The 21,679-nt window shown below is 35.7% G+C and overlaps 1 long non-coding RNA gene across 1 annotated transcript in view; it reads right to left on the bottom strand.

The window, feature by feature from the left end:
- The window catches only part of LOC141378822 (uncharacterized), a 61,787-nt gene extending 40,765 nt beyond the window's left edge, over window positions 1–21,022 (bottom strand). Inside the window, exons 1-4 of the long non-coding RNA XR_012394307.1 lie at window positions 20,887–21,022; window positions 20,710–20,803; window positions 12,078–12,171; window positions 9,074–9,179 (exon numbers count right to left, since the gene is read on the bottom strand). This is a non-coding gene — a long non-coding RNA (uncharacterized lncRNA). The remainder of the gene's footprint in view (window positions 1–9,073; window positions 9,180–12,077; window positions 12,172–20,709; window positions 20,804–20,886) is intronic.
- Between the last annotated feature and the right edge of the window lie 657 nt (window positions 21,023–21,679).

Raw genomic sequence — 21,679 nt, 5'->3', positions numbered from 1 at the left:
TTAAACAGAAAAAATTGGCTCACATCATTCTTTGGCACGCTTAAAATATTTAATTATATTATAATTATAATTTTAACAGTAATAAAAGTATGAGCTAAGAGATATGTAAACAAATAATCTAATATGTAAAATAAATTGAAATAAACAACTATTATTGCTATGTTACCGCAATTAATAGTTGTGTTAGACATGAAGCACTGCTGCAGCCGGCAATCAACGAGATTAGCCAAGCGCAGGTGGGGGTGGAGTTAAAAACGAGGCTGTCAGGTTGGACACTTCGAGGCTCATAGTTTGCTGAATGATGACAGGTCACATTGCGTGATCAATGATTTATTTATTTATTTATTTATTTATTTATTTATTTATTTATTTATTTATTTATTTCATTGATTATTGCAACAACAAAATTTACAGTACAACTAAAACAGAATAGTCTCTACAAACTATAGTTAATTTTTAACAATAAGGAAAATATTACTTAAGCAGCCTATAACAAAAGTATGAGAGAAATAAGGGGGAAAATGGGGCCACACCAAAAGAAAATAAATACAAATAAATAGGTCTATTAAACACAAAGCACAAGTTGTAGGAGTTTAAACATCACTCTTTAGGCTACTAGATGTTAAATGGTGGTAATACTGTTCCAGTTCTTTAAATATGCTAAAAAGGGTTAACATTTATAGGTTTATACAAAAGCTTGCTATACATGTATGTATCCAAAAACAAGGTGTCTGTTAGTATAAATGATCACAATTATTTTGGCTAATAAAAGCATACACATTATTCCAAAAAGTTTAAACAAAAAGACATTCGTAAAATAGGTGAGCTACACTTTCAGTAGAAAAATTCCCAGAAAGAGCAAGATATCTCAATGTTAACCCCTTTGCATTCCCTCCATAACTATTATATGGTTATTGTTATAAATAATTATTTAACTTAATTTGTTAAGAAACTTTTATGGGGTGGCATGATCAATAATGACTATTATTTTATTATATTACAAGTCTGTAAGAATTATTTAAGTGGATAGCCTATTTGGTTATTTACTAAAAAAATACATGATTTAAGTCATTTAAAGGAGCTGAATACAGTAAATGGTCTCTGTGAAAAAAAGAAGAAAATAAACCTATGCAAACAATCTAGCCTTTATAACAAATTATTTAACAAAAAAAAAAAGGTTATTACTGCAGTAAAATATTTGTAGTCTTTTAATAAGCATGATATGTACAAGATAGAGATGGCATAAAAAGTTAATTGTGTTTGTTTGGAATTTCTTAAATGCTACATGTGACAGTCACGTGGCATCGGCACAGCATCAAGCCAGACAAAATTTCGAACCCGCACGCATCGCTTAAAGACAGATTTCGATCATCTGTGCATAAAGTCGAACGCACCTATTTTTATGTGATCATGTGACCCTGAAGAATGGAAGAATGTGGCTGAAATTAATTTTTGAATGCAAGGTATAAATTACATTTGAAAATGTATTTAAATAGAAAACAAACAATTTGAATAATATTGTACTATATTACTATTTTAATTGTATTTTCGCACTTTTTTTAAAACATATAACAAATATATAACATTTTCTAGACTTGATATACAAACAAAAAGGAGTAAATTTAGTATACTTATAAGTAGAATTGCATAATATTATGTTACTTTATATATAAACATACAGTATACAGACCGACAAACGATAAGATTCAGATTGTGTTAACCTGATGGTGGCTAGCAATTGCTTCTGGAGTATTGTGAATATTACACCTTTCCCCACATATCTCAGTTTTCATTAATTTATAAATAGCTCCCAATTGTGGTACATTACTCACGGGTGCATATATCACGGTTCGAAACGTAATCCAAATTTGTCTTTATTAATAACCTTAATATATCAGTGGAATGCAGAGTGTGATGGATTAAAGGCCCCATATATCCCATGCAGAGCTGATTAATTTGTGCTCTGGAGGTTCCTGCAGCTCTCCTGCCCTCCTAATGAATGTGCACAGCCAGCATGGACACTGTTGCTTCCATGACCTTTCTGTTTGAGTGCCAGGCCATCTGTCTCCCAGTGCACACGCTCTGCACACACTCCCAAATCCGCCGTCAGAACTGGACACTGCTTTCAACATGTCACCCTTGTTTTTTTCTGCAAGTACAATTCTATTGCTGGGTCCCAATTTGCATACTTTCCATCCTAAATAGCAATCGACAATTAGGCCCAATCCCAATTCTACCCCTTAGCCCTTAATATTGTGTTTGTGTGTTTACATACAGTAGATGAATATGGCCACGGTGTAAATGCACAGTACAGTTACGAGCTTATTGCCACATTATACTAAGATAAATACCAAAAAATAACTCAACTGTAATAACTACAGTAGTCGCCATCTTCCATCTCATGTGAAGTAAGAGCTCATGGCGACGTGATGACCTGAGTAAACTGAAAAAAAGTGTTGCATGCAGAACTGTTGCAAACAGTTTATTTGTGTTGAATTAAAACAAACAAAATTAGGTTTAATAATGTTCAACTTAATTTGTTTAAATTAAACCCAAATAAATAGTTTACAACCACTTAACGTAAAAAAAAATTTAGTAAATCCAAGGAATCATCTTTGAATAAATTTTTTAAGTCTATGTGTGTTGTAGTGCTTTCCTGTTTCTAAGGGGTAACATTTGAAGTCTTTCTCTATAACACTCTGTTTTAAGGGCCAAAGGGAAGGGGTAGGAGTACAAAAATAGAATTGGAATTGGGCCTTTGTGTGCCTTAAACTGTAGCATTATATGTTACCTGAATGGTAATCAATGCTCTACATGTTGAATGCGAGTTTATTTAAAACTACATGGGAAAAAAGTGTTAAACTACAAACTGTACAGTACAGAGTATTGGGGAAAGGTGTCTGTATGATTAATAATGGATATCTAATAAGATACAAAAAAAACCTTTGGTCCTAGAGTGTCATAAAACCTTTATAGTTATGACATCTATAACTGTTGATAAGTGCAATTCGCTCAGTTACTGTATGTCAATTTAAATGCAAAGGTGACATTGTTATGATAACAATAACCTTGTTATTATAACTTGACATTACCAGTTAGTGTCTTTGTCAAGACAACTTGACACTATCAAGGCAGCATAACTTGTCATAAATCTGTCATAATCATAATAAACATAAACATACAGTATAGCAGTGTCATTAATCATTTTTTAGGTGAACTGAAGAGGTACAAATAAAAATTGTCATTAAATTTATTTTAAATGTCATTAAATATTAATGACTGCAATTTGATAGAACAATAATATTTTCACTAATAAATTTTATTAACAAAAGTGATTGGCAAAATATTAATGACAATTATAATGGCCTCATGAAAATTAACTTTATGACATATTCATGAAGTAAGGATGTTTTGATTATGTCAAGTTGTCATAAAGACATGTCAAACACAACATTACATAACTAACATTACATAACTGATTGACATTTAACATCAGTTTTCATTAACTCTCATTACTACTAATGACGTGTCATATAATGATTATAAAGGTGTCATGACATGTCTCATTAACACCCCTTTAAGTACAAACGCTTTGAATGTTATCACTCGATCCAATGGGTGTTATCAGCTGATAGATATGGACCAGTGGGGGCCTTCTGTACCTACTGGTAGGCTTGGAAGGCTGTTATCATCCATCCACATGGCTAATCAGCTATACTAATAGAGAAGACTCCAGATCCGGATTTGCTTTTACATTACTGTGATGGTTGGGTTTAGAGTTGGGGTAAAGGTAAATGTTAATAAAATACAATTAATAAGATATTTATTAAAAAATATAAATAATTCTTGTGGTTAATCAGTTATGCTAATAGAGAAGACTCCAGATCCAGATATGTAGCTTTTAGCGCTAGTTCTACCAGGAAGACCTATCATGTCACTCATCACAATTAGTGCCAACCTATAGCCAAGAGACACAAAGAATATATAAGCTGTCTATTAATAACATTCGTTTGGTTCCAGGTACCAACGCAGACGTTCACCCACCATCCTCCCCACCACCACCAGTTTGGCCCTGTTAAAGGGGGAAGGCCCAGCTCCTGCCTTCGTCCTCAGCAGTCAAAGCTGGATCTAAAAGCTTCCAAATCAAGCTACGGACAGGGCCTCCGTCAAAGAAATCCTATGTTTTGTTAAATTATACTTTTGTCAAATAATACTCATCAATAAATTTAATTTAACATCATAATTTTCTCCCTGTTCTTTCTGGTAGATCTATTTTTACATTACTGTAACGGTTGGGTTTAGGGATGGGGCAGACGTAAATACCGAAACAAAAAATTTAATGAATAATTTAAATAATTCTCGTTAACTTTTGGTCGCCAGCTGCATGGTAATAAAAGTTTTCTGAGCCTAGCAGTAGGCACAGAAGGCCCCTACTGGCTCATATCTATCAGCTGATAACCACTGATCACACCTATTCAATCGAGTGATAATATTCAGCTGAATCAGCTGTTCAAGTAAAGTGCTACCAAGATGTTCATGTCATGTTACATATCCATGTTATATTTAATCTGCAACAACATATTGAACTTTTGTAAAAAAAAAAAAAAAAAAAAAAAGTTAGATAATTAACATTTGAATGAAAAAAAACCTCTCTGTCTGAAAAATCTGAAAATGCCAGATTATAATGCTACTTCATCTCCAATACCATGGGAAATTAATCATAAAAGAATGGAGGATGTGACAAGAAGATTGACACATCAAGTAACGATTCATTAAATAAAGTAGTATACCCTGAAGTATTGCATGTCCTACATGTACCTTATCGTCTATTACACACTCAAAAGTATGTATCTTTTCTTCATAAAATAAGAGTACATACTTTTAGAGCATTGTATAAATAGACAAACCCGAACTCGGCATAAATCATATTAAGGCTTACGCAGGCGCGATAAGAGAAAACCATAAGAAATATGAAGGTCTTCACACCTAAGGGATTCGCTGTCGAGGTGCTGGGGACGTCAAAGCAAATTCAATTACTTATTCCAACCTGCTTTTATTAATGCAAGGCAGACGTGAGTGTTTAATATCACGCTTTGCTTTTTATTACATGTACGGCCACCTTCACGGCACAATATTACACGCAGCAAAGCTCTTTAGTCCCGAATCTGCTCAAGTAATAGATTTAAAATGATGCCTTCTGATATGTCAGGTTTCATTTTGACTTTGCAGCATATGCGCATATGTCAAGCATGAAATCTGCCAAGGCAGTATGATCTGTAAGCCACAGCCTCATGTCTCAGCCTTAATAAAAATGACACATTGGCTGTTTATGATAAGAGAGACGGAGAGGGTATTACCGCTTCCTGCTGAGCGACAGGCCGTAATGGTGACTGGTGGCAGTGGTGAGGTGGCACGGGCGGGGGAGGGAGGCAGACAGGTGGCGCACATTTGGGTGCGATAAATCTGCTCTTCTGTGGCGGGGAGCAGCCGAGGCTCAGAGCTGCTGGAAATGTCAGCTAATGCGAGGCTCGCTCTGGAGGTTAGGCAAGAAAGCACTCTCAGGGGAGACGCCAGAAGTCATGAAGAAAGAGAGAGTGGAGATGAGGAGAGTGGGCTCCCCGGGGGGCCTGCCAGGTAGTCTGTCTACTGGGCAACTTTCCGCCTGAGGTAAAATAATATGACTGCTGGAAAGGTGACACTGTCCTCCGTTGCTCTGCTGTTTCTACTCTAATGATGCACCTGTATGTACAGTACAAGAGTGGAGCTCTAGGGACAACCGAGCATCACACACAGGTCCAGGTCACTGTTTGCAAACTAAAAGTCTTAACTTATGCCACTGGGTGGAAAAATACAATAAGGATAAAGGAAAAATGAATTTAGTATGCATATAACTGAGCTATAAATCATTATATTTGACAGTTTACCAGTATGCTATTATCATTTACCAACCCATCATTATATTAACGGTAGGCCCTTTGCTGGTTTTGCTTAAAGGAACACTCCACTTTTGTTTTGATTTTTTTAAATAGTTTCACAAAAAACAAATAGTACCAATACATATTTTTTAAAGATTTATTCTTCTGTAGTTATATTGTGTACCACGACAGACGGAAAATAAAAAGTTCTAGACTGATATGGGTAGAAACTATACTCAACATAGTATGAGTATATATACTCAATATAGTATAATAATTTCAATATGCTATGAGCAATGATCAATATGCTAATGGTCTATTCTATAAACTATGCTAAGCTAGGCCAAAGTCCCTTTAAGGCAAGTCATTTTACTCGGCAGCCATCTTAGAAGCACCTCTGGCATTCTGTCTGAATGGAGAAACATCAAATTCTCCAAAACTGTTAGCCAAGCTTAAGATTACATTACATATTTGGAATCACCAATAAAATTAAACAATAATTGTCTCATAAGTTTTGTTTCTAAACGTCGAATCAAACAAAATTGGCTTTTTTCAGGTTGCCCAAACTAATGCGCATGCACACTCGAAAAAAAAACTAGATCACGACACCAACCATTATCATCCTCATGATAATGATCATCTGATCGCACTGGTCTTCTGAAGTAATCCAGAACTTGGTCTTGATGGCGAATCTCCTCCAGAAATGACAGCAACTCTTTGTTTACAAATTTGTGGGTCTTTGACTAGTTGCTGTTTTCATGTGATATGTGTTTTACAGGACAGTCTGTGCCTCGCATTTGCTACAGAATGCAAAACCAGGAATCTTTTGTTTTAAAGTGTACTTGGTTCATTTAAGTAGAGAGTTTAGGCTTTAAGTGGATACTTTTAATTATTCGCTGAGATTCCAGGGTATTTGTTGACCACATAAACGTCGTAAAAGCCCACGTCTGGTCCGAGCTACCCTCCTGAAGAATAGTCAGTTTGTTGCTATTGATGATTGGCTCCTGTACTTGTAGGCGAGGTTTCATTCGCCATATTGATCGTTACACTTTTCCCCACACAAAACTATACAAGTGACACCACTTCCGTATTCTAGAGTCTTTGGCTAATTTTAGGTAAAAGTTCTCCCGCCAGACCCAAAAATTGCCTAAATGGATTAAAAAATTGGTAAACTCAACTGTGTAACAAGGGGAGTTGTAAGATTAACCTATTTTCAATATATTTCTTTATTATATTTGTTATAAACAATATAACAAGAGAAAAAAAAACAAAGTTATTAAAGGATGTCAGTTTGTAAAAAAAAAAAAAAGTATTTAGGTAAACTGGTGACAATAACTACAATTCACTTCAAGGTGAAAATACATGTCTTATACACATCGATAATATAAAATTTTACTCATAATTACAATATGTATAAAACAAAAGAGTATGATTAGCAAAACTTAAAATGGCTATACACAAGGAAATATTAGTCTAGGTCACTTGATGGTTGATCTGGTGAATAAGCTGTCAGCGGTCAAATTATTGATTTTAATTGGTGTTGATTGGAAAATAAGGTTGAGATCACAAATATGAGTCAGATGCTAAATGCACTTGAAAAGTGCACTCTGACAGTGCAGAAGACAGTGATGATACAATCATCATGTTCAAATTGAAGCCATTTATGTTACAAATGCTATAGAACAACGCTTCAGCTTATTCTTTTGTACATTTATTAAAATTTTATTTTATTGCAGGATTTAGAGAGCAATCCATTTAAGATATATATATATATATATATATATATACACACTTTTTAGTTGCTAAAAACCCAAATATATGACAATAATTAGCTAAAGTTGCTCAAAATAAAAATGTATCATTATCTTACCTCATTTTGTTTCAAATCTATGTAATTATGTCTTGTGGAGCCACAATCTTTAACATATAGCCCTGAAGGTTTTGAGCAACATTAACGGAAGCAAATGACAGAATTTTCATTTTTAGGTGAACTTTTCCCTAAAAAGGGAGTCATAGTTAAAGAATAAATCCATGATTTGAAAAAAGGGTTGAAGAAAAGTTTGCTCAAAGGCATCAAATATTAAATCAGTGCACAGTACAATCAAACAATTATACTACATATTAGATATTTAATATATTATCTGTATTTAGTCTTTTAAAAAAAGATCGCTCAAAAATATCTGTCCATTTTATCAGAAAATTCCGAAAAGCTGTAGGATAATTGTGATAATTCCTTCCTCTTTACTAGTTATAGGATGGAATAAGCATGAATGAACATCCAATCTCATGTATAAAAATGAATCTAGAAAGATGGCAGCATCATTATTTGACATTTTTAATACATTGGGAAAATCTGTTGTATTTAGCAACTCTTCAAGCATTATATTCCAGAAGGGATGCTCAAAGTATGGGATTTCACCCTCAAAGCTTGCATGCCTCAAGAAGTATCAACCATATGTCTATATCCTTGTGGATTCTGGTTCTGTATCTGCATTTTTAAGGCCCAGTGAACCTTAGCTAAATGCTTTTTTGTAGTTTTCTTGGACAAATTACCTCAATTGTTGATTCAGAGGTTTTTTTTTTATATTTGGCAAGCGTTAGTTCTCAAGATTGTGAGTCAAATTTGACTCAAGACAGAGTGACTCATCTCAAATCTAAAAAAATCTGTTTAATATGTCTCTACTAATTAGCCGTCATGTCTGAGATATTACCATCTATACTCAGTGTAAAAACAGAATTCATATCATGACTGATCATGTTGGTTTTTAGTCAGACACTGCAGGTCTGATGGAGAAAATGATGCCAGACATGAATCACCATCTAATAAAACTTCAGGAGTATTCAACCACACACACATACACACACACGCACATGCACAGAGAATCTTTTATCAAGTTTTGTGCCTCATATGTAATCTCTTATCTCTCTCGAACAGCAACCTGCCATCATAATCGGCAGTTATAGCAGTCCATAATCTGCAGGGGGTGGCTGAACTGATCTGATGGCTATCACTACAAATCTCATAGCAAATCACTCAAATGACACAGCGAGCCACCACAACCCAAATCCACAAACCACTGTTGCACATAACCTATAAATACAGGAAACAAACTTGAATAGCGTAGTACAGCGGAAGACACATAAAAATATCTACTCACCACAATTCATCTTGGCGAGCCAAGAGTTGGACAGCCTAGACCAATATGTCATCCTAAATGGGTCTGTTGTTGGTCACTGGCCGTGTAGAATTTTCAGTTCGCCACACTGTTGATCAAAGCACATACCCAGCATTAGATGACCGCAGCGGGCCTGATCTGCTGCAATTGGCGTCCATTAGAGTGTGCTCATGTGTGTTTGTGTGAGTGTGTGTGTGTACACTTGAAACGAACCCCTAACTGTTTCTACCATTGTTTGAGAGTCATTACAGTGCACTGATGTCAGATAATAATGGTTGATTGGAGATCCTTTGTCCTGCATTGTGTGGTTTTGCATTAAGCAGGATTGCACAGCGACATGCCTTATGAAGCACAAAATCACAAATAGGTTTTAAATTAAGCTGTACGTGAACCTAGGTGTACATATTGTGTTTTTATATTATTGGTTCAAAGAAAAAGCTTTTGTATCCAAGATAAAGATAAGTTTGGGGTAAGTTGTGCTAGTGTATAAGAAGGCCTATTGTATATACAGTCAATCCTGAAATTATTTATGCCATTGGGGTATGAATACTTTTGGGCTTGACTACAGATATATACACCACCTGACAAAAGGCTTGACGCCTAGCCAAGTTTTAGGAACAACAAATAACTTGAATTCTAATTGATCATTTGCTATCAGAAGTGGTTTATATGAAAGGCAAAGGCCTCTAGATTACACTTATTTTACCAGTATAAAATATGATCATGTCTTGAGTTTTAATTATTCAATTAGGACAGTAAGGTCTGACCTTGCTTAGACAACAGCCTTGTCACCTAACTGAAATAATGTACAGTATAGAATATAAAGTCATTGTGCAGTGAAAAAAGATATAATATAGTGTATGACTCCCATGAGCCTGGAGGACTGCATCCAAACATCTCTGCAATGACTCAGATAACAGAGTCATCTGGAATGGCAAAGAAAGTGTTCATGCAGGACTCCCAGAGTTCATCAAGATTGTTTGGATTCATCTTTAATGCCTCCTCTATCTTATCCTAGACATGCTCGATAATATTCATGTATAGTGACTAGGCTGGCCAATCCTGCAGCGACTTGATCTTCTTTGCTTTTAGGAACTTTGATGTGGAGGCTGAAGTATGAGGAGCGCTATCCTGCTGAAGAATTTGCCCTCTTCGTGGTTTGTAATGTAATGGGCATCACGAATGTCTTGATAGCTCAGGCTGTTGATGTTGCCATCCACTCTGCAGATCTCACGCACGGCCCCATACTGAATGTAACCCCAAACCAATATTTTTCCTTCACCAAACTTGACTGATTTCAGTGAGAATTTTGGGTCCATGCGTGTTCCAGTACATATTTTGCAGTATTTGTGATGATTGGGATGCAGTTCAACAGACGATTCATCAGAAAAAAATCTACCTTCTGCAACTTTTCCAAATGATTAATTAGAAATCAAGTTATTATTTGTTGCTCTGACAACTGGGATCGACAACAAGACTTTTGTCAAGTAGTGTAAATCATATATTGTATGATTGTACAGATAATATCATATATTGTATGCTAGATGCATACTTTTAAATATATATTATATAATGTCTAGAATATATTTATATATATATATATATATATATATATATATATATATATATATATATATGTATATATATATATATATATATATATATATATATATATATATATATATATATATTTAATTTTAATTTAGATAAAATCTATGAAAAGCTATTAAAATTGTAAAATCATAAATTGTGTATAATTATATATTATATGTGTGAATATACATTAAATTAGTCAGTACTGAAGCTAAATCTGGAGCTAATCTAACAACAAAACTTATGATAACTGTCCAGAATTAGTACACCCAAATTCATATGTTGGAGGAAAATATGAAATCAATTTTAAAAGTGCAAAATTTAAGAGAAACCAAACATTTAGAAAATTTTGCTAAAAAATATTGTATATTCATAATTTTTCATTTTGTAATTTGTAAATATATTTTTACAAATTTTTTCCCAATATTTCGCATAAATTTAAATGCATAATCTTTCTATTTCAAAAGACATTCAGCGGTTAAAATATTGTTTTAATAAATACTTTACTTTAATAAATCTGTTTTGTTATAAATACCTATTACCTATATTACCTATGTTCATTGAGAAATGAATATTCAGTTTCAAAATAGTGTATACTCAATTATGTTGAACTCTGAATACACACACACTCATTCCTTTTCTTTCTGACAGTGTCTAGTATATATACAGTTGAAGTCAGAATTATTAGCCCCCTTGTTTATATTTACCCCAATTTCTGTTTAAAGGAGAGATTTTTTCAACACATTTATAAATATAATTATTTCATAACTCATTTCTAATAACTGATTTATTTTATCTTTGCCATGATAACAGTAAATAATATTTGACTAGATATTTTTCAAGACACTTCTATACAGCTTAAAGTGACATATAAAGGCTTAACTAGGTTAATTAGTTTACCTTGGCAGGTTAGGGTAATTAGGAAAGTTATTGCATAATGATGGTTTGTTCTGTAGATTATTGGAAAAAAAACAGCTTTAATGGACTAATAATTTTGACCTTAAAATGTTTTCAAAAAATTTTTAAATTGCTTTTATTCCAGCCGAAATAAAACAAATAAGTTTTTCTCCAGAAGAAAAAAGTCAGACATACTGTGAAAATTCCCTTGCTCTGTTAAACATTATTTGAGAAATATTTAAAAAGAAAAGAAAATTCAAAGCGGGGCCTTTAATTCTGACTTTAACTGTATATATAAAACATTTCTAAATTCTTTTATAACAGGTGTTAGATGCTTGCTGTCAGTGATGTCCCCTCCAAAAGCCCCTCTGTATCTGAGAAAGCAGTTGCGAAACCAAGCCTGAGCATCTTATCACTGCATGGTGCCTGTGCAGTGAGTCGATCTGGTGAAGCTTCACATCTTCATTCATGTCTAAGCATCATAATGCGGGCTTACCGTACAACTGAATGCCTGTCATCCGTTTAGCCTCTTTTAACAGCAAACCTCGCCTTCCTCCCCACCAAAGTCAAACCACACAGGCATTTATTGGCTATTGAAGGACAAAAAAAAAAAAGAGATATAACAATTAGAATTGCTTGCATCGTGTCACCAGAATAATTAAATGATTCATTTGTAGTTAGATTTTCCACCTCCATGATAATGAGGCCGAATGCATTCCGACCTAATAATATTACAAAAAAAGCCTGAACGCATCCTACCGCTTTCAAAAAGAGGATGGCAAAAGTGTTTCTGGCTTGTCACATCAATTACACACTGCCATCCTAATTCACACCACAAAAAAAGGAGGGAGGAATGTGGTGGAAAAAAAATCTGGAATCATTCCAATCATGCACAATTGTGTATTATATAAGATAAGCAGACCAATTATAATAAGTCATTACAATCACTGGCAAACACAGCATTCAGTTGTCATGCTGCTTTTGTTGGAAGCTGTCAGTTTCCCCCTCTCTTTACGCATGGCTGGTCATGCCTGGTGGACTGTAACCATGTGGCACTGATGGCCCCAGCACACACACACACACACACACACACACACACAGAAAGAAAGAAAGAAAGAGGCGGGGGATGCAAGCTTGATCTATTTTCACCGGCCTTGGGGTCTGTTTCACACCACCTCACTGCGCTGACAACAGAACTAACATGTGGAGGTGAAACCAGAGACGGGCTGCCATTACTTGACCTCCTGCGCTCCCGACCATCCTGTTAAGCTACAACACACACACATGTTAGAGGGAGGAGGCGCATCGCCTGTGTAAACAAACCAGACAGGAGATGAGATCAGACAGAGAGCGAGAGAGCGTGCGCATGTGTGTGTCGTTCAAGTAAATTAATAGATTAATTGTTCGCAATTAAACCATTTGTCTTAATTGAAAAATCATTGGTAACGCGTGATCATTAGGAGTGCGTGTCCGACCCCCTCGTGCCCCCGAGAGCAGGGATAATGAGAGTCGGGGAATGAAGTGCACGATGGGGCATGGGATAAGCCGAGTCAGCCAACACACACACACACACACACACACACCCATTCTCATCTGACCTCTCTCTGGAAATGAGCTCCACACTCCAAGCTCTCATGGGTAATCATATATGGAGCTGCCCATGATGACAGTTAATTTGAAACTATCTGGCTATTCCTCACCCCCCTCCTCCTCCTCATTCTCCTCCAGCCTGTCTGTCTGTCTATCTCTCACTGCTTCTTCCTTTGTCTCTTTCCCGTCTGTCTCTCCCTCCCGATGCTCCATTAGAGCCGGTTCTCCATGCTCCTGCAATCAAATTAATTCCCCACATTTTCCCGAGGAACCCCCATCGTTCTAGAGCTAATGTTTTTAATTCAATTGGAGCAATCCATATCCAGGCCCATTTCCTGTTTGGCTGTGCCAGCAGAGCCCCTCCCTCTGGCAGCTTTAAAGAGCGCGTCTGCCGAGTCTCGATAAAGGCACACACGCGTGGGCAATGCACCAACGAACGCGCGAGACCGCCTGCCGCGTTTACGCCGGCAACAATGAAAAGTGCTGCATTAAAATACAAGTGAACACACACACACACACATGCGCGCAGAATTGGCTGGGCTTTTTTTAATACTGTAGGGGAAATGCTGCAGTAGCCATTAATGTTTCACAACACATCTGTATGGCTGATATTTTTTCACCCGAGCGAAGGGGAGGGCGATCCACGTCTGTTTTGAAGCTAGGGAAACGTGTGCCGCTGGTCTCTCGACAGACACACTCTTTCCCTGTCCTCATGAATTAATCAGAGGATGTGTTTGTGTGTGTTTGTGAGTACCGGGTGGGCAGGATGATGCTGATATAATGAGCGGCGCAGGGACCAAGCCGAACAGTCCAGCATCATCCCCTCATGGCTCCTCGGCCCTTCCCTCTCCCTGTGGAGCACGGCCATGTTTGACCTCTCATTAACTAGATAAATATATCCATCCCTTCACCTCCCCCTCCTGATTCTCTTTCTCTGTTTCTGCCTTGATATTATCAGCGCTCTGATTAGCCGGCCTTAGCCCTGCGGGACTGAGGCTGGGTTACCAACCGGGTGGCGAGCACAACACAAACTCCACTTTCGATTCTTCCTGTCACGTAAAACGCTGGGACACTAACCAGATGAGAAAGACCTGGGCAGCACAGCGGTGTCAGCGGCATTGCACACACACGGACAGGCACACATGTACACACACACAAAGCTAAGGCTGCAGGGGTTGCTGGTGATTATTGTGAGATTCAACTGGGCTTTCCAATAGGCAATTATCTCAGTCAGAACACATTTGAATTAGAGCTGCAGGACAGGGTAATTACTGAGGTCAGTAGATAAGGCTTGCTCTCTTTCTCTCTCCGCTCTCGGGTTGAGTCTATAGATAAATCCCTGCAATGCTAAAGCTACATTGATTTAAGAAATGCCACCGGCATTGATCCAAGATGGCTGAGGTGTCAAGCCAAGGGAGAAGGGTTCTGCTCACCTAATGACACAATCAGCTGCAACACACACAGACACACACACGGAAGCCAATGACTGATCAAAGCAGTGACATATCACATATCACATATATACATCACATGTACATAGACACACCACCTTAGATTTATATTTGTTGACACAGTGTCAGTGCAGGTGCTGATTTAAGATGACTTACCCCAAATCAAAAATTACAATTCTGTCAACCCACATGAATTTATTTTTTCTTTGGAACACAAAAGGAAATATTATGGCTGAGCGTTGAAGCTGCACTTATCCATACAGTAAAAAAAAAAGAAGTTGAATATTATTCAAAGCGATTTGCTGTGTATATAATGTATATACTATCTTAATAAGGCTACTTTTATGATAGCTTTACACGACAACAATGTTCGAAAAATGCAAGTGTTTTAATTTTGTAAATGTTTTGCAAATAGTTTTTGCTTGTTTATGTTTTGCATAAATACCCAATGATGCCCATTTATAGAGTTCTATTACAATAGCTACAAATGATTTATAATGCATAGGTGTGCACGATATTAGAAAAATTTGACATCATTTATGATATTTTTGCTGTGATTTATAATGAGATATGAACTCAAGCTCACCCAATAGCTCTATTAGGAAAGAGTTCATTAAATTTGACCGATTTGGGATTATTCTGGAAGATTATGGGGATTGTTCTGAATTATTCAGATTTTTATTTTACATTTGATATACATAATGTCTTATTCATATTAAGGCAAATCATTAGATTACTGATGTCCATGTAAATGTAGTCACAAGCCCCACAAGTCACAAGAAAAAGGTATTCCCTGATTTTGATGACAGCCTTTCCACAGGTTATTAGTAAGCTAATGTAATGTTAATAGCATAATGCAAATTTTACATTCATGCTAACAAACAAATGTACAAACGAAATATATCTGGGTATATATGGGTGCCACGCCTCCTTTTTAAAATCAAACATTTTTAAATGACTGAACTCAGACTGTATGGATTTGAACAAATTATTCACTAAACTGACAAAACATAAAATTTTTACATTTTCTCATGAGATCAGAGGTCTGTTCTTCGATTTGGCAGATCCTGGATCTTTTATTCTTGATAAGTGATCTCTGGCTAATTTGGTTTTTCAAACAAGTTCGCGAATTAGATTAAAATGTCTGAATGAACTGATCTGAGATCACTGTGAGTGTTGCGAAGGACTGATCTATCGATCCTTAAAATCATGATCACCAATGCAATGATTGGCTGATGGCACAGCAGCGTAATGACATCATCTAATTAATATTCAATTATTTATGTGAGCAAAATTACATAAAATTTGTAGTAAACAGTTTGTTAAATATGATACTCAATAACTTTCCACCTTTGTTGTGAGCTGCAGGTTTTACACTTTCATGTGTCAAGAGTACTTAGCAATTTATTTAGTTTTATATTTTAAATCGGATTTTCTTTATTATAGGAGCCCAGGCCTATTTTAGTTTCTTAATCAGCGCTAGGAATTTAAATTAATTTTGCCTCAAAAAAGCATTTTGAAATCGGTAAAGGTGTCTGCAACTTTTGTAAAGCATCAAATCACCAACATATTAGCCATCAAAACATGTGCATGATTGCATAAATTATTATTGCTTTAAACAAACAAACAAACAAACAAAAAAAAGTTGAATATTGTTAATGTCTTTAATCTTCCAGAAATTGTACTAAAGCTAGATCGGTACCTTTAAATAGTATTTGTATCTAAAAAATCCATATTAATAAATGACCTCACTGAAAAAAATGCAGTCTGCAAAACTGTTGCAAATAATTTTTTTGAGCTGAATCTAAACAAACAAATTAAATTTAATAAAGTTGAACTTAAAATGTTTGTTTAAATTCAACCCAAATAAATTGTTTACAGCCACTTAACATTAAAAAAATTGAGTAAATCCAAGGAATCATCTCTAAATATTTTCTTTTGATCCCCTTGGGGAAAATCACCTCGTTTTTGTACTTTTATTTAAGTTTTATTTATATATATCTTAACTTGTATGTATATAAACATAAATATTATTAATTATTAAATATTAAATCATATTAATTATTACAAATTATAAATGTTTATAAACTTTTTTTAACCATTTCAATTTTACTCTTTACAGTATATAATCGACTGTAAGAAAATATCAGCATTCGGTACATACATCCAGTATAACCTTTGCTTGAAATGACCCGATCCATTCCTGTTGATGTTAAATAAACCTGCTTCCGAGCAGGTTTGAACTACCCGAACTGTTGCTTTGACCACAACTCTGAGATCAGTTTTGAAGAATGAAACGATCCTGGATCATGTCAAATAACCAAATCCAGCTAGTTGAGTAATCCACGTATGAAGAACAGACCCCAGGCTGCTATAACTGTAAACATGCTGGATGAAGCAGAACTACAACTGAATTATCTGGACTAAAGCGTTTACACGACACTTCATTAATTAAGATTAATACTTTGAAATGCTTAAAACATTTAGTAAACACATGACCAAATGTTTATCCTCCATAATTATACTACAACACAGCAACTTATTTGATCTGCTCATGTCCCTCCATTCACTAATTTTAAAATTGATTTTCCCTCTTAAGAGTTTTTAATCACCACTGAGAGCAATAGATGATGCTTGGCTTTAGCATGACAAAGCAAGCAGTAAAGCCTAAATGGCTCTTAATGAAAAATGATAGAGAGCGAGAGAAGTGAGCAATGTACTCAGCACCAGTGCATTGTGGGATTGAAGTTTTATATGCGACACCTCCCTCGTTTTCTCGGCCTGTGGCTCTTATGTTTATATAACAATACTGTCTCAATCATTCTCCTCAGTTGGTTGAAGGTTACCAGGGGCAAGAGGGGTAACAAATGGACCGGGCGCAACGTCTGAGAGATAGCAGTCTGAAGGCCAGATAATAGGCTGTCATAATGGACAATACAGAGAGAAAAAGCTCCAGAGATCAGCCGAACCCGAAGAACAAGTAGGTTTGCATTATTCATCGTCCCCACGGACGGTTCGGCAGCTGCATTACATTAGACTCTTCATTACTGCGGCTGTATAATACTGAAAAAAAGCCGCTTTAATGTAAAATATGAGCAATTTTTCTTACCGCCGGGGTTGGTTTGAGGTGGGGTGGAGGAATATTATAAGCTCTCCGGAGAGTTTAGTCACTACTTAAATGTGTCTGAGAGCTGACCTGCCCTTCGCTGCGGTAATAATGTGTTGTGGATTAAAATACGATTCCATCCACGACAAGAGGTTCTTGTGATCATTGTAATAATGACTGCCATGTGGCAGGTCCGGCTCCATCGCCACCGCTGCAATCATCCTTCTTTAATAAGACACTTAACACCACCTCTCTCTCCGTCTAGACCAGGCTGTGAGAGGGGGATTTGTTATTCAGTCTGTGGGTGCGCTTGACAGTGAATCTGTGGCATCACAAATAGCAGAGGCGTTGCTGGGCTTTGGTGCCGTCTGCCCACATCAGTGTTTGGCTGCATTGTGATACCTGTCAGGGAAAGTTTTGTCTGCAGCTCAGACACAGGGCTCAAAATGCCTGGCTGCTATTTTAAACTGCTTTGCATAACATGGTGACACTTTCCAATATGGTTCAATTTGATAACATCAGTGAAGGCTTTTGTTATCACGAAGGAATACACTAAAAAAAAATGATGATATGTAAGCCATGACAACTTATGTTTTAACTGCTAATTTAACATACTGAAATAGCTTAACATTGACTATGTTTACATGGACGTTAGTAATTTAATTATTTGCCTTAATCTGAATAAGACAATAATAAGATTAATGTGTTTACATGAGTTGCTTTTTGAATGTTGCTTTCATGATGTCGTTTTGCATGTTATAGCACATAAATTGATTAATGTTATTGTGTCACCTCGCTTTCCACATTACCTCCGGAGTTTCATGTAATTTCAGGTGTTTCATTTTTAATTTGTCCAATTTAAACGCAGTTTGGCACCTTCACTTTCATTCAGGAACATTTCATGCAGTGCAATTCATGCAGATACTGGATGCGATGTTGAACTGCTGGAAAAGTGTTGTTTTAATGTAATTTGATACTGGACGCTGATTGCCTTTCGCGATGCAGGTGTCTGTGGTCTTTTACTGACTCGGTAGGTGCAGAAAATAGTGTCAAACAGCTGTGTGTGATTATCCTGTCGCAAAATTCGGTGAAAGTCCTACACGACGGTAATGGTTTGATTGCTGTGTTTACATGTCTGTACTGCACTTCAATAGGTATTTATATAGCACATTTTTATACGCAGTGGCAATTCAAAGTGCTTTACAAAAACAGGAATAAAACAGACAACTATATATGAAATAAAAACAAATAATATAAAAACAGATGAAAACAGCGAAAAGACAGTTTTTCCATATTCTAAAAAATAAATATATTCCAATTATGCGACTAAAATTGGCATACTCCACACCTTAATTTATCTTTAGTTCAATTATTACCTTAATCGGATTAAATATATATATTTTTTTCTGTTTACATGGTAAACTCTCTTAATCAGAGTATTGTCTTAATTGTAATAAAATCGGATTATTGGTGTAAATGAAAATGTACTCATTGTTTTAAAATAAGGTTGATTTTGACTTGGTTCATTTCTAATAGTTTATTATTTTATATTTATCAAATTTGATTAAAGTAATTATTAAATTGAAAAAAAAAATGTCATCGGAGAAGAATATTACTTCTCTGTAATATTCAGCAGCCCCACCTAAAGCTTTAACATGGATGTGTAATATGGTTTTATATTTAAAACTAGAAAAAAATAAATATTTAATGAAGGGATCAGTCCAAGTATTTTATGAGAAATGGCAACTTATGATCATATATTTTGATAAATTGAAGACCCTCTCCTTTAACTGATTTATATGAAGAAATCCGTGTAAAAAGGTTTAAACGTGATCACCAATATTGTTTGGCATTATATTTATGTAGAAGACCACTAAATATGTCAGATTTGTATGTAAGTATTTATTTATTTGAATAATTTTTACAATTTATATCAACCGATTCAAATATTATCACTCGACTGAATGGCCATTATCATTGGTTATCAGCTTATGGGCTAGTAGGGGCCTTTTGTTTCCTACTAGTAGGCTCAGAAGGCCATTATCATCCATCCACATGATTAATCAGCTAGATCGTATACGGTTGTGGCCGGAAGTTAACAATAATTATTCATGTTATTTAATAAATTTCCCATTAATTGCATTTTATTAACGTCTACCCCTACCCCAACCCTAAACCCAACCGTCACAGTAAAAACATATCTGGATTTGGATTCTTCTCTATTAGTATAGCTAATTAACCACAAGAATTATATATATTATTTATTAAATATCTTATTAATTGTATTTTATTAGTCTTCTTTATTATTAGTATAGTTGATTAGCCATGTGGATGGATCATAACAGCCTTCTGAGGCTACCATTAGGTGCAGAAGGCCCCTACTGGCCCATATCTATCAGCTGCCACTGATAATACAATTGAGTGATAACATTTGAAGCGGGTGTTGATATTTACTAATTAAATGTGTACAATATTTTATTATTTTTATTTTATTCCATTTTGTTTAACAATATTTGGATCTAGAGTATTTCTGTTGTAATTTTATATTAATTTAACTTGTTTGTTAATTTATTTTGACGACAATCATCATTATAGGAAAAAATACAACCTTGATTTAACTAAATGTTTTAGAAAATTGAGATACTTTAATAACAACCAATTCAATAATATACAGATTAGCGATATGAATGAATCCTATACAGATTAGGATAAGACATTGTGCTTTTTTTCTTTTCAAAAGTAATTGAAACATTCTGGAATTATTTTATATAATAATAATTCTTCTCATGCAAAACAGTTTAGAAAATAATCAGCAGAAACAAAAAACTACTCATCAAACAAAACACCTACTTTGCTAATTGCTAACAGTTCAAAATTATTTATCTCCTGCCTGAAAAAAAGCCATGACTACCTGCCTATCACATTCCTCCAAGACATCCTATCTGTGTGTGTGTGTGTGTGTGTGTGTGTGTGTGTTTTACCTGCCCCTGCTGTTTCTATCTTCCTGCTCCTCTAATTAACACTGCTGTCTGGCTTTTTCCGACAGCGGGGCTTGTTTGCTGGTGAGTCAGTCTCCTTAGAGAGGAAGAAAAAAATAAAGACGTGAGATTGTGTCTGTCATCCCCCCATCCAGCCTAGCCTGCTGTCGCCCGGCTCACCTCTCCGCTCTGATCATTTATTCATGTTGTGCAGTCACTCAGTTCAGTCAGTCAAGACGCTAACACAACATCTTTACCTGGAAAGTCGTGCCAGCTGGACTGAGTGCTGCTACTGTGACCTGGGTCAGCCTGTTATGTTTGAGTTAGCATACAGTTTAAGTTCACAGCAAGTGCAGACAACATGAACTTTGAGCTGGATGACCAGACATCTGAAACAAGTCACCTGTTATAACACCTGACAATGTTGGGGGTAAATGTTATGTAATCATATTACTTTTCAAAGTAAAGGGTAAAGTAACGTATTACTTTAAAAATTAGGCAATAATGTTTGAGTACCTGTTAAAAAATGTAACTCGACTTTAAATTAAGATTAATTCATATATTGTTAAAAACTAAATTGCTGTATTAGGGGCAACACAGTGGCACAAGTGTGTAGCACAATCGCCTCATAGCAAAAAGGTCGCTGGTTCGAGCCTTGGCTGGGTCAGTTGGCATTTCTGTGTGGAGTTTGCATGTTCTCGCATTATTAACGTGGGTTTCCTCCGGGTGCTCCGGTTTCCCCCACAAGTCCAAAGACATGTGGTATAGGTAAATTGGGTAGGCTAAATTGTCTGTAGTGTATGTGTGTGTGAATAAGTGTGTATGGGTATTTTCCAGTGATGGGTTGCAGCTGGAAGGGCATACACTGCAGAAAATATATGCTGGATAAGTTGGCGGTTCATTCAGTTGTGGTGACCCCAGATTAATAAATGGACTAAACCGACAAGAAAATGAATGAATGAATGAATATTTG

Source organism: Danio rerio, chromosome 18 (genome assembly GCF_049306965.1).
Source record: "Danio rerio strain Tuebingen ecotype United States chromosome 18, GRCz12tu, whole genome shotgun sequence".
Taxonomy (NCBI): domain Eukaryota; kingdom Metazoa; phylum Chordata; class Actinopteri; order Cypriniformes; family Danionidae; genus Danio; species Danio rerio.
Note: the sequence above shows the minus strand (reverse complement) of the source record. Positions and strands in the feature narration are given on the sequence as shown.